We start from the raw sequence: 15,007 nt of genomic DNA on the forward strand, positions 1-15,007 counted from the left end.
GTAGGTACTTGCTTCTATATCTGTGAGTATCGTATTAACATTAAATTCGTACATCATATTATATTACATTTTTGTTGATAGTTAAAAATTAAATGATCTGGTATTATGTAATATTTTAGTGGGAAATAACAATAATGTTATGCAAACATGTCTTCCTTTTGGGTCTGTTTATTATTATCTATTACTATCTTAGTTTTTATGGATTAATAAATTTTACTACGTTTTCCTCTTCGTGTATATTTCTATTTCTTATTTTATGCTTTTTAGTCTTTTATATTCTCCTTGTTCTGGCTTTATTGGTCTGTTGGTACGTTTTCCTATTCGTGTATATTTCTATTTCTTATTTCATGCTTCATTAGTCTTTTATATTCTCCTTGTTCTGGCTTTATTGGTCTGTTGTTAAATTCTTATAACTTTTCTTTTAATAATACATACTTACTTTTTCTTCATCTCACACAAGTAAGAGAGGGTGGTTTTAGTTAATAGGCAGGATAATAGATACCTGAATCTTTGGCACTGCTATCTTTAGTACTTTAAATTAAACTAAAACCCAAATTTAAGGGACTCAAAATGGAGGTAGCATAAAAAAAATTCAAAACCTCCGCCCTCAGACTAATTTTGGGTACGCCACTGGTTATGCAAGGAACACTATTGTTTATAAATACTAAAATAATTAACTAAAAACGCCTAAATAGGTTTTTAAAATTAAATAGGTTTTTTATAGATATATTACTTATAGAGTGTAAATTTTATGACATCGGACTTTCAAAATAAAAGTTGCAGTATCTACCATTCTGTATTTTAACTCTGTAAGTTTCAGCATGACCGGTTCAAAATTCAAACCGATAACATTCCTATTAAATTTTGTTATAATCTGCCAAAGTGTTGTACAAAGTAATTGATATGGCAACCCTATTAGTATGGCGTTTCGTTTGAAGCGTTTCGAAGCCGAACGTAATGCTATTTATCGATGATAAATACTACCATTGCTTCAGATGGAGCCATCTCCCTACATTACAATTTGAAGGCAGCCGTTCAAGACATAATTCTTGTTTAACGAGATTTTTCATATGTTTAGGAAAAAATATTTAACGTTTTATTGCAAATATTTTTTACTTTTACAGTTTTATATATGTTGTTATTAAAAAATTTTTCGGTTTCTTACCGGTAACTTTATTATAAGCCGAAACATATTATTTTTTCCTATTGGGACAAAACTGTAAATTCAAAAATTTTCAAAAAATTCATAAGTATTTCTTGATGCTGTAAAAAAATTAACAAAATCCTATGTTTGGTTTTCCCGCTTTATACTTGGAAAAAAGTAGTTTTTTTGAGTTTTTTTAAAAACGAAAACATGAAGTTTGCTTAAAAGTTGTCAAAATACTTCTAGTCATCACATATATCTTCTCAAATTTTTTCAAATTTTTTGAATATTGAAGTTTGTCGTTTTGGGGGTGCAGATCAACCTTAAAGAAAATATTTTGACAGACATGCCACATCCAGTTATACCGCAAATGAACAACTTTGTTATTTTAAAAGGAACACGCTGTATATTTGTAGATTCTACATATTATTCTTGATAAAATTTGCATGAGTTAAAACTTCATATTTTTTGAGTTATTCATCTTTTTTCAAAAAATTTGACAGATAGAGACAAACTTTTTAAAGTTAAGTTTTAAAGTTTGTAACGATGCTCTGATCGTTTAACAGTTCGAACCGTGGGAGTGTCAATATTTGCGCATCCACTTCTACAACGTGACGGCGAAGTGGAAATCAGAACGGCTATTTAATGCGTGTGAATAGCGGAATTAGACAGTCTTGTAGCTAGCGCTCTAGGCTTCCTGACTCGCCGGTGTAGTGAACCAGCGAGCCATTCTGGACAGAGAGAGTTCCGTATTGAGGATCATACTCTGTCCCTAACCAAGCGGAACCCATCGGTATTGCGTATTGAGCATTACCGTGGATCTGCACAGAACCAACTGGGACAGAGAGATTTCCGTATTGAGGATCATACTCTGTCCTTAGCCAAGCGGAACCCGTCGGTGTTGTGTATTGAACATTGCCATGGGTCTGCACAGCTAAATATTTTGTTTACGAGCGTATTCGGAGCTTTCGCTGAATTGAAGCGAAAGCGAGTAAAAATCTGCTCGCGATCGATTTCCCCCATTTCGTTTCTTATTAATACTAAGTGATTTCTTTTCTTTTATAGACGTTCGCCGAGGACTTCGTTCATCGCGGGATCCAGACGGGGACGTAGAATTCGTTTTAGTTTTATTCATTGTATAAGTATACAACGTAGAATTCCTTTTTTATTTTATTTATTGTAGGTATACTAAATTAATAGATTAATTTTTATTTTAAACCTGTATTTTACTGAGTCTGTCGCCCCGAAAGAGCTACCCATCACAAACTGGCGCCCGAGCAAAAATTAATAACATGCCGACAGATAAAGACACAGACTCAGTAACAGGTACGTCGTGGATAAACCGACTTTGCAAAGAGGAATTGCAGAGCGAGGCCGAAAAATACGGCTTAGATCCCAAGGGAACCGTCGACGAATTGAGAGCACGACTCAGAACCTATTTTAAAAATCGCGAGGAAGCTACAGGAACAATCCCAAAAGAAAAAACTTCCAAGGGAACAGAATCCGACACACTGGCCCAGGAAATTTCGGGCATCCGAAGACAATTACAGGAATTAACAATAACGAAACAAATGGGGCAACCAGAATTGCTAAATCAAGTACGAAAGTGGAACACACACTTCGACAAGAAACATTCGGATGCAATAGAATTCTTAGAGAGGATAGACGAATTAAGCTTGGCCTACGAGATCGATAAACAAGATCTACTAAGAGCATTACCAGAATTATTAGGAGACCACGCCTTGTTATGGTACAGAAACAATAACAAAAATTGGAAGTCATGGACAGATTTCAGCGAAGATTTTAAAAAAGCTTTCTATCCCAGGGGATATTTGCTACAACTAGAAGAGGAAATCCGAAACAGAAAACAGAGACAGAATGAACCAGTAGATAGATATATCACGGAGATTCAAACATTAATCAGACGAGAAGGATCTTTTTCTAAAAACCAAGAACTCGAAAGGATATACAAAAATTTGTTACCAGAATATAAGCTTTATGCTCGCCGCCGGGATTTCGGAAACTTAGCCGAATTACAGGATTTAGCCCAAGAATACGAAGCTCTAGAAGACGAAAAGACCCGAGCAAATCAGATTTGCCGTGGAAACTGGAGACGCACGGACCAAGCAGAGTACGATGCGAAAACGGCATGCTTTAGATGCAAGATGCCAGGTCACAGCCGTAAAAACTGCAAAAACCCATGGAAAAAGTTTTGTTCGCGTTGCGGCAGAGAAGGAGTTTACAGCAGCGACTGCTGTTTCAGGCGTCAGGGAAACGAATTACAGACTGGAGAAACAAGGAGTCTTTCCAGTCTGTAAAACAAGATTCGACTCCATTCGTTTTCTCCGTTACACAGCCAGCAAGCAATGACATTCGACTGTTCGCATCACTAAAAATAGGGCAAAGAACATACAGAGCGCTCATCGACACAGGAACTACTAAAAATTACGTCAGGGATAGATGGCATCACGAGGCTGTAGACACCATATACACAAAAAAAAGGTATGTTACTTTTTCTTTTCAAAGAGAAGGGGGTGAAACGATGCTCTGATCGTTTAACAGTTCGAACCGTGGGAGTGTCAATATTTGCGCATCCACTTCTACAACGTGACGGCGAAGTGGGAATCAGAACGGCTATTTAATGCGTGTGAATAGCGAAATTAGACAGTCTTGTAGCTAGCGCTCTAGGCTCCCTGACTCGCCGGTGTAGTAAACCTGCGAGCCATTCTGGACAGAGAGAGTTCGTATTGAGGATCATACTCTGTCCCTAACCAAGCGGAACCCATCGGTATTGCGTATTGAGCATTACCGTGGATCTGCACAGAACCAACCGGGACAGAGAGATTTCCGTATTGAGGATCATACTCTGTCCTTAGCCCAGCGGAACCCGTCGGTGTGTGTATTGAACATTGCCATGGGTCTGCACAGCTAAATATTTTGTTTGCGAGCGTATTCGGAGCTTTCGCTGAATTGAAGCGAAAGCGAGTAAAAATCTGCTCGCGATCGATTTCCCCCATTTCGTTTCTTATTAATACTAATTGATTTCTTTTCTTTTATAGACGTTCGCCGAGGACTTCGTTCATCGCGGGATCCAGACGGGGACGTAGAATTCGTTTTAGTTTTATTCATTGTATAAGTATACAACGTAGAATTCCTTTTTATTTTATTTATTGTAGGTATACTAAATTAATAGATTGATTTTTATTTCAAACCTGTATTTTACTGAGTCTGTCGCCCCGAAAGAGCTACCCATCACAAGTTAAGAACACATCCATTTACAAACATGTCTTGAAAACCTTTTTTCACAAAGAGTAAGTAATGCTGTTTCAGGAATTTACATCGAAATCGAATTTTTAAATACAGGATGTTCATAAATCATACGCCATTTCTTTAAACTTCAAGCCACAGTAAGTCAAAAATTTTACTAGTGATTTTGCCCGTCACCAAGTACCAGTGATCGGTTATATTCGATACATTTTTTTATTAAGGTTTTTACTGTTTGTAGATGATCGTTTGTTCCGAAATTTGAGCAGAAACCAGCTTGTCCTCGGAGCTGGTAGAAATCCAACTATTTTTCTAGTCTTGTCGTAATTATTCGGGTAAACATTTTATAGATGTGGTTCAATAAGCTAATTAGTCTATAGTTTTCTATAGACTAATCTCCTTTTTTGTGTAGTAAAATTGTTACTGCATTGTTCCATGTTGCCGGTTTGCAGCAATCTGTTGTCTACGACTCCATCTTCTCCTGGTGCTTTGTTGTTTTTCATCTTTTTCATTGGATTTCGCTTAGTGTGATCTCTGGCATGAGCTCTGATGATGATTTTGCGTGATGCGACGGCATACAAGTTCGTTTGGTCTTATCTTTGACTTGTGTATAGTTCTTGATATAAGTCTTCAACTATGTGTAGTAGTTCTTCTCTATTTGATGTGGGGACTCCTTCTTTGTTCTTTAGTTTGTGTATTTCACATTTGTAATGGAAATATAGCTAGGAAATAAAGAAGGAAAAATTAAGGGACAATTAGCCTAGTAAAGAGAAACAATTATTTAAGAAATTATTACATATTCCAAATTGATTAAAGAACAAATAAATTCATAGCTAGTAGGTAACATATTTACGTAAACATTTTACATTAAACAAGGATTGAAAACTCGACCCAGTTAAATGTATTACACGAGTCTCAAATATCAGGCCACCAAGGTTGTTTAAATCACGTTTCAAAACATAGACCTCCGCCGCTATACAAAACGAGGATCAGTCAGCAAAAAAAACAATAACGCGACCTTGGTACTACGACTGAAAATTGAGAACACGGACTGATAAAAAAGGAAAACAAGGGGGCCAGCGGCGTTAGTGGGAAGTGGTCACGCCAGACGCTCCACGCCATAGTGTGGAGACCGGACGATACGCAGACAGTGGATGCGTTATTTAACTCGACGGGATAGTGTGACGTATAAGTGTCGGCAACTGGAGATTCGAAGGTTCGCAATCTCAATTCCCTGTAGACTGGAGGCGTATTCCCTAGCTAGAGCTTAGATACGCGGAGGTAACTAAGATCTATATACTAACCCAAGGTATATCTAATGATACGGAATTGTCCGACCTTTAATTCCTTGCTTGTCTCTTCTCGTCTCCCTTCGCGTCTGATCGAACATTTTGGTCATGACTGATATTTTGTAGTGTACAATCTAGTTAATACATTGTAAACTCGAAATTTGTTTTTGTTATTCCTAGCCGTTACAGGTCGAGACTAGAAGAGATACACATTTCGCTTATGCAGTGCTCCGGCTTCTAACGTAAGCCCATAGCCTCTTACTCTTTGCAGGACCTGAGACCGAGAAGTCCTTATTCCCTTCCCTTCCTGTAGATTTTTTTTCCCTCTTGTAAATCCGCGAGGGCGAAACCAGTCAGTCCAGACTAGTGGAGCCAGTAAGCCTTGCCCCGCTCGCAGGGATAAGTATCTCCAAAAAAAAATTGTAGAGGCCTTGATAAGGACATTGAGACAGACGTCTTCTACAATGGTGACAGCCTTATCAGAGTGGAGACATTTCATTTGAGGGGTTTAGTCGATTCATCTACAGCTTCAATCCTAAATTATCACGCTTAAACCCCCCCAATATTATTAGACATTTTTCATTGTTTAGCCGTCTTCTCAGGACTTTCAGACTTTTATTCTCTTCTATAGTTCGGTGGATCTTTTCATTCTTACATTTTCTTAAATCTTTTTTTATAGCTTTTGATTCTTTTTTATTTATTTTTCGTAGTTTTTATTAGTCAATGCTTTCGTTTTCTTTGATTTCTTTTTTAGTTTCCATTAGTTGCTTTGTTTCAATGGTTATTTTTTGGTCTTGGCGTCTTTTAGGGCAGCATTTTACTTGAGCCTCTTGAAAAGCTTCTACAATATTTTCGTTTCGGGTATTTACATTATTTATGCATTCATTTTGTTGTAGGATTTTATTGATATTGTCTTGGTATTTATTTAAATTCATTGGGTCGTTCTATATCGTCGTATATATAAGTAGTTGGCTTTTTTCTTAATAATTTTGGATCTTTCTGTTATTAAGTCTAATTTTAGTTTGGCTCTTATCATTCTATGATCGCTGCCTGTGGTAAAGCTATTGAGGACTGTGACATCGTTGAATATATGTTTTTTGGCCATTATATAGTAAATGGTGGCCATTCAAAAATTAAAATTTACGTGTCCTAAGAGTTTTTTTTTAAAGAAGACGTCTTTCTGAAATAATGAATTTATTCCATAGGTTTGCATCATACTGTATAATCAACTGTTTAATAGAACATAATAAATATTTGCAGTGCATAGAAAAAATCAACTATATCAGAAAATAGGTAATGAAATTGGCGAATATCAGCGTGGTTTCCGACGAGTTAACCAAATTTGTCTGTCTCCGTCCAGTCTGTCCTGTGGTGAGTGGAAGCGAACTCAGGCACACAGTCTCCAACGGTCACCGGTGGTAGTAATACCGTTAGTAAATGCAAAACATTATTGACAACCAAGTATATTGGTTTCGATACTTTCGACTTTGTATGTAAAATCAATAAACTATCAAAGTCTTTTTAGTGAATACATAATTAGTGAACACGATAGACCGAACAAAAAAACAAGTTTGTCTTTAATTAATTTTGTTTATGTTCTGTACTATATAAACAGCATACACGGTTCCTCTAATGAATTGTATATATTGTTTGCGGCGAGTAGTATGTTCACAATGCTAAATAAAACAAAGTTATTTCGCCAGTGAACGATCAATACGCTGATTTGAAAATTGAAACGCAAAATTGTATAACCTACTATTAAGTCATTTTGATGCAGTGTTTGTTGCTTAAATCGTATTTTGTATATAATAAATAGTGACAGAATCACGCAAAATGGGTGAATTCTACTTGGATATAGATATTGTAAGGTCGACAATTTTTATAAAATGTTTTGTTTGGGTGCAAGTCCATTTCGCACAGACATTTTTTTAATAATTAGGGTTAATAAATTTAGGTGGTTACTTTTAAGAAGATGAACTGATAAAAACGAAACACATTCAGAAGGGAACATGGACAGACTACTTTCGATTCCTATTTGCCAAAGGTGACGATAATGAACCACCAATACCGGAAGTGACGGCAAATGAAGAAATAAATATTGAGGCAAAAGAAGTAAAGAAAGCATTAGGGAAATTAAAAAAACGGGTGTGGCAGTACAGTGGGACCGCCGGTAGAAGTTATACTTTTATATGCTTCTATTCACGCGTTCGCCGTTACAAATTCGTCTCGGATATTATCGTGGCCACGCTGGAGAAATCCTCGTTTCTGCCCACCTTCTAGGGCCAAGATATGTTTTGAACATTTTGATCACCCCCCCCTCATAAAAGATGATAAAAGACGAAAAAAAAAATAGTGAACCTAAAATATTAGCTCTTCTTCTTACTTCCCTTTCTTCTTCTTTTAACACGTCGGTATATATCTCTCTGTATTATGTCCATGTTTTTAATAAAAATTTGAATAAAATATGTCTACAAATAACGTTTATATTGATGACGATAATGACACAAAATGTCACGCACTAACATTTATAAATTACAAAATCACTGAAACGGCAACCATCGACAATTATGTCTAAAATCCACAATATTTTTATATTAATAAATACATAAAAGAAGTAAATCACTTTTTATAGAAATTAGGTTGACAAGAAATATTATTTTCTAGCTACGTTTTACATTTTCCTTACAATTCTCATTTTTACGAAATCTTATATCTACTCCATTCGTAGCTGTCATCGTACAACATTTCACCGTTTTCTCTCTCTTGACTTTGGAAAATTGCCGTTTGATCTCCCGACCCTAAAGTCTTATCGACAACAAACCATTTCAACTTTCGGCTCGAGCCCATAAGTTTTCTAACCTGTGTGGGAGATTCCAATTTTTAAGTTTTAACACCCATTTACCACAAACGTGCCATGACTAGGAAGGTGAATACCTTGAGACAGATATTTATTCTTTTCGTTGTTTTTTATATTATTAATACCCTTTGGATTTTTCCAACGAATATAAACGTCTACATATTTATATCCGTCGATTTTTCTTAGGTATTGTAGCCGCAATATTTAAACGTAAAAAAGAAATGTTAAAATCAATATAAAAGGCTATACACAAAATATTGTGATAATGATAAGTGAAAATCTTTATATATTTTCTATGTACTTCAAAAATGATTAAAATTAACAAAAATGACAATATATATATATATATATATATATATATATATATATATATATATATATATATATATATATATATATATTGTTATGCTATGTAAAATTGAAAATTGAAAATAATATTGGTTTGCTTAATATATTTCAAAGTACAAAATAAAATAATTCAAGTAATTCAACTAATAAACCATAAAAGATATTTCGTAGAAATGAAAACCCATTATCCTGGATAACTTGTAGTAAACAAAATTTAAGATATGCATAAATTATTTTCTTTGTAAAACATATTCGAGTGACGTGAGTGAGCTTAAGTGAAGTTATAGAACAATGCGACCGGGTTTTCCAAATGGACTTGTACAGTGAATAAGACCATAGAATAGAATATTTAGAAATTATATTTCTCCGTTAGTTCTTAAGAATTTGTAGAAACCGATTAGCATGTTAATAGTTTTTAGGAAATTTATAATTGCAGGTAAAATTGTTGTTTGTTATATAAATGGTAGATGGGGATAAGTGTGACGAACTCTGATTGGATGAGATTGAAACAACTGGGATAGGTATGTAGGAATGAGAGTTTAGCGAGAGTTTTGAGGGAGAAAAGATAATCAGTTGTTTTCCAAGGGTGCAAGGCGAACAGTCGTTGTTCTCTGGTGGTTCCCAAGTGATAGTAAGCATTAGAAGTGAATGTTTGTGAGTTTTCTTGGAGTAAGTGTATCTGACGGAAGCTGATCCAGTAAACTATTGTAAGTTATACTTTTCTACTTATATATTCCAAGAGTCACTGTTCAGGCCGGAACGAGAGATTCAGTGTATCGAGAGGAGAACGATAGCATCTTTTGAACGATACGTGCATTTAAAGGAGATCATTAAAGACGAGAGGCTCGCAATAATTTGTTGTAAGATTGCTGATTACCTAGGGAACTGCAAAGAATAGATATTGTAGGCTACAAGGAACAAGGATTTGGACAACTCATCATCAGAGAGATAGTTTTTTACCATTCGTCAGTTTTTCTTTATTAACAAAGTTTTTTTAATTGCTTTAGAAGAGATAGAAATATTTTGATCAGGAGATTTAGAACAACAATTTTGATTTGAAATTTTAATTTATATTGTATATAACCTTAATTTTTGAAGGTTCACGTACGTAGAACAAAATTTTGATAATCATTATATGAGATATTTTTTGTTGAAGATATTTGAGTGTGAATTTTATTTCAATATATAATGTTATATCATATATGTATTTATTATTCCTGTATTCCTTGGACCTTACCTATCATATGTAAAGCATAGATATTGAAGCACGAATATAACCCTGAGATAAGAGAATTAAATAGTGTGATAAAATCATAATTGCATCATTTAAATAAGTTTAATTAATTAATTAATTAGCTAATTAATTGCTTGGCGCACCTCTGATTTTTAATATCACATTAATATATATATATATATATATATATATATATATATATATATATATATATATATATATATATATATATATATATATTAAATGGCCAAATATATGGCCTAGGAGGACAAATCGGTTTAACTTCCCGTGCTAGAATCGGTATCAATAAAGTGTTATGAATCATTTCGGCCTATCCCAGCCTCATCAGATACTTGGGCTGATACAAATTCAAACTCGGAAAGTCCAACGAATTTCGTCAAAAACTTGACCACTTCAGTGGTTGGCGTACAGAGGTGCCACCTGCTTTGGCAGCCATAAACGAAAACGATTTAATAGTATCGTTTTCTGTCCTCTGGTCTATGCGAAAACTCTGTACGCTAACCAATGCAGTGGTCAAGTTTTAGGAGACATTCGTTGGACTTTCCGAGTTTGAATTTGTATCAGCCCAAGTGTCTGATGAGGCTGGGATAGGCTGAAATGATCATAACACTTTATTGATACCGATTCTAGCACGGGAAGTTTAACGAATTTGTCCTCCTAGGCCATATATTTGGCATTTAATTCAATAAAGCGATAGCAGCTTTCGCTAAAAGATTTAATCTTTTAGACATTTCGCATAGCGCAGAGGATACAGAAAACGATATTATCATATCGTTTTCGTTCACGGCCGCCAAAGCAGGTGGCGCCTTTGTAAGCTAACTACTGTTGTAGTGAAGATTTGGGAGACATTCGTTGGATTTTCCGAGTTTGAATTTGTATCAGCCCAAGTGTCTGATGAGGCTGGGATAGGCCGAAATGATCATAACACTTATTGATACCGATTCGAGCACGGGAAGTTTAACGAATTTGTCCTCCTAGGCCATATATTTGCCATTTAATCATATATATATATATATATATATATATATATATATATATATATATATATACATAAGAAATGGCGTTATTTTTGAAAGAAACTCGTCTTAGACATTTAAATTTCTGATATATTATTATATACAGGGAATTCACAAATTAAACATAACAAAAAAACTTGTTTTTCTGCTAAATTTTGAAGACTTACTATAGTTTTCGTCGAAGCATTTAAGGGAAAAAAAACACTTACTCTAGATTTAGTAACAGATTTATTGAAAGAAAACATAACTGTTTAATAAATGTTAATAAAAAACATTCCTAGAACTAATTCTAGAATCCTAGAATTCCTAGAATCTTGTTCATATTCTTCATTGTTGTCACTTTCTGCTTCCATATTTTCACTAGTTTTAATATTTTGTTTTTATTGTATTTATTTTAGTCTTTTTTAAAGTTATTATTTTTAGCTTATTGGCATAGTCATATTTGAACTTCATTTTATGAGGCATTTCTGATAAAAAGTGCACTTCTTTAATCTTTCTTATCTTTAGCTTTTCTCCATCATTATCTTTATCCCAATTTTCTAATTTCACCTTTTGTTTTAAACTAAAAAAGTCGCTTTGTGTCATTTTTTTTACAATGTATGGCTTTCCAGACACTTTTGCCATGCGAATCAACATGATCCATTGATCAGGGGTGTATATTGCTGATTGCCGCTTTTTGGCATTTTCAATAACAGCATGCATGGTGTCTCCATTCGTTTTGTGTATGCCCTGCTTCTAGGAATTGATCAACTATTTGAATACTGAGATTGATAGAAGCATAAGAAAACAGTGATATAATAAAACGGTTGCGGTTTTGTCCGCCACAGTTATCAGAGTAAAGAATAACCTTTTTTACTCCGGTTTCTATTTGATGATTTAAAAAATGCAAAATACAACTGCTTATTTCGTTTGGCCCTCTTTTCGCAAGAACCTCGTGCCACACATAACAATAGCCTTTGTTATTTCCCATAATATAAATTGTGAAATTATATGTGGCGAGTTTACTCTTGTAATAAAAGTCGCTCACAGCAAATTGGGGCGTTATGAGGACTTTCTGTAAATCGAAACAGGCGGCACAAACTGATTATCATTGATCGCCGCCTTCTTATCTGCATCCTTTATAGCTCTGGCAGGCATTTTATTAGAAATGTGTTTATCAAACCTATCTTTTATTCTAAGTTTATCTTCTGGACTTGCTAGTAGATAGGCTGTACAGAGACTGCATTGGTCCTTTTTTGGTTTAAAAAATGCAAGATTGAACTCAGCATTAATAATTTCCCTGTATTGTCTTAAAGTACCTACTTTTACAACATTTCTCTCTTGCATGTATTCTAAGTACAATCGATGCATTATTCCAACGTTAAGACCCTCCTTCAAGTACATTTTTGTTGACTTGTGTCTAGTGGAAGGCACCACAGGAAAATGTTGAATGTGATGTCGTATCGAGTTTAAGATGCTTTCATCAATTTTGTTTGGTCTTGTAGCATGTTTCCCTTTTATATCTGCCTCAAGAGATCCACTGTTTCCAATTTTACTTAAAGCAGTTGTTATCCACTGTTCAGATATTCCATAAGTATTGACAAACATAGCTTTGTAAACCGGTATGTCGTTGTTGTTGAGAACGAGCAAATATTTTATAGAGAAATTTCGTCTTGATTTGCCGTCTGTTATTCTCACTTGCTTTTTCTCCTCTTTCTTAACGTATCTTGCTATGTAATCCCATTATCTAGTGTGATCACCAATTTTCTAAAATTCTTCAAACAATATCTTCCTATTTTCCTTACTTATCTTCTCTCGACATTTATTTCTACAGGCTTCTTTGCATATATTCTTCATCTGTCTGGCAGGAATAAGTTGACCCTTACGGTTTTTGTGTTAGATGCCTATGTTTAGATCCTTCTTAGCCTTCACATCAAGCCACCCACTTGTATTTCTTACACGCTTTCTACCTGTTTTTTATTTATGCATCATGTTACGCTTTCTACAGGGAAAAACGATTTCTGAGAACGATTTTCGTATTAGGAATCTAAACGTGAAAATATTTTATTTTAATTACCATTAATGCGGTTTGTCTCCAAATATAAAATACTCAGCAAAGAAATAAGAGACATAATAAAGACTTCTAGAAGGAAATCATTTTTCTGATTAGAAAATATATCAATGTCACACACCTTTGTGAATTTCGGCATGTTCAATACAATATTTGGTTGACATAAATTTCCTTCTCAACTATTATTATTCGAACACATAGGCTATAATTTATACAGTACGCCAGATGTGCCATTTGGCTGTTGACATACCACCCGATAACTCATTTCAATATATCTTCAAAAATAAGACTGTGATCACATAAGGTCGGAAAATAAAATTCAACATTTCGTTTGTTACTGCGAAAGTGCAGTTTATTTTTATTTAACATTCATGTTATTTGTTGTGCATGCTGAATTTTGTGGTTTTTATTCTATATTTAAATTTGAGAGAACGGGAAGTTTGGAAAAGAAGTCGATGTGCTTTTATTGAGTATTGACGATAGGCCAGTTTATTTGAGGCAGACTCTATAAAAATAGAGACATAGTTTTTAAAGGAATCGGTGGAAAATAAAGTTTTTATAGTGAATAATAAAATAAATGGTAAAACATTTAGGCTTAGGCAATACGAAATATGCTATATATAAAAATAAGAGTAGCAAAAGGCCTTTGCACTCGTGTATATGTTCTTGTGTGATTACACTGTACTCGGATTATTATTTATCTACTAATCTATTTACTCGGAATTTTTTTATATGAAATTTTTTTTTAAATGCACTAAAATTGCGTAGTAGATACACTTAGTCTAAAACAAAATAAAAATGTGAAAATTTTTTAAATTGTTTTAGAAAAAATATTGCTCAATGTCAAAAACTGTGTGATGTTTTGTAAAAAATTAAACCTTTTGTACATATGTTTTTTTCAAATTAAATAGAATAACTATACAAATATACAAATAAATAGATAGATTAACATTATAAAATGAAAAATAACTAAATAAAAAAGACTTGAAAAACACTAAATAAAAAAATAAAAATTTACAAAATTATAAATCATGACGGGGGTAAACACAAATAAAACTTGACATTATCATTCAGATTTAGACATACTGCTCTCACTCCCTCTAAGAGGAAAATTCAATTATCCCAGATACTTACGGTATCAAAAGAATTGAACTATGTTGAGACTTTTTTTTCTTGTTTTTGAGCCCTAGGTGACTTGGTATGCTAGAGTATCTCTCAAACATTTTCGTACACGAAAGTGGTTGATTTTCCTGTTTTCCTTTTGGAAAATCTTTGTGTGGTTGTTATTGAAGTGAAGGCTACATAAGAGCTACATAAGGTTACGGACTTGTTATCGTGCCACTTTTCAACGACTGCGACCATCATTGTCTACTCTTTAGTCAAAAAACCTCTCCCATCTTGTTTCATTTTCTTATCAGATTCAAGTGAGCAACCCCGTAGTCTGTCGTTCTTAACGGTTCCCAAAGAAAGTATTCCAAATTCACTTCGAAGATATGTAATAAGTTCTAAACTTGTAAAATAATTATTGAAATAAACCGTCGATAAAGGTTTATTTTCGATTGTTGAACATAGTGCTAAAACACATTTTGCTCCAATGATATTTTCCTAATCTGTAAAACGATGGTTTCTAAAGGTGTCGTTTTCTCCATAGGGAAATAAATCATACACTATTCCCGAAACGTCAAAACGAAAAAACATTTTGAAACCCCATTTTTTTGGTTTGTTCTTCACATATTGTCTTCTTGAGCCTGCCTTTTTCCCCTTGTATGGAACCATTTTTTCAT

At 34.1% G+C, this 15,007-nt stretch overlaps 1 protein-coding gene across 1 annotated transcript in view; it reads right to left on the reverse strand.

The window, feature by feature from the left end:
- The window catches only part of LOC140442124 (nephrin-like), a 421,295-nt gene that overhangs the window by 146,664 nt on the left and 259,624 nt on the right, over positions 1 to 15,007 (reverse strand). The gene's annotated exons all lie outside the window — the stretch shown is intronic.

This window comes from Diabrotica undecimpunctata, chromosome 5, assembly GCF_040954645.1.
Source record: "Diabrotica undecimpunctata isolate CICGRU chromosome 5, icDiaUnde3, whole genome shotgun sequence".
Classification (NCBI taxonomy): Eukaryota; Metazoa; Arthropoda; class Insecta; order Coleoptera; family Chrysomelidae; genus Diabrotica; species Diabrotica undecimpunctata.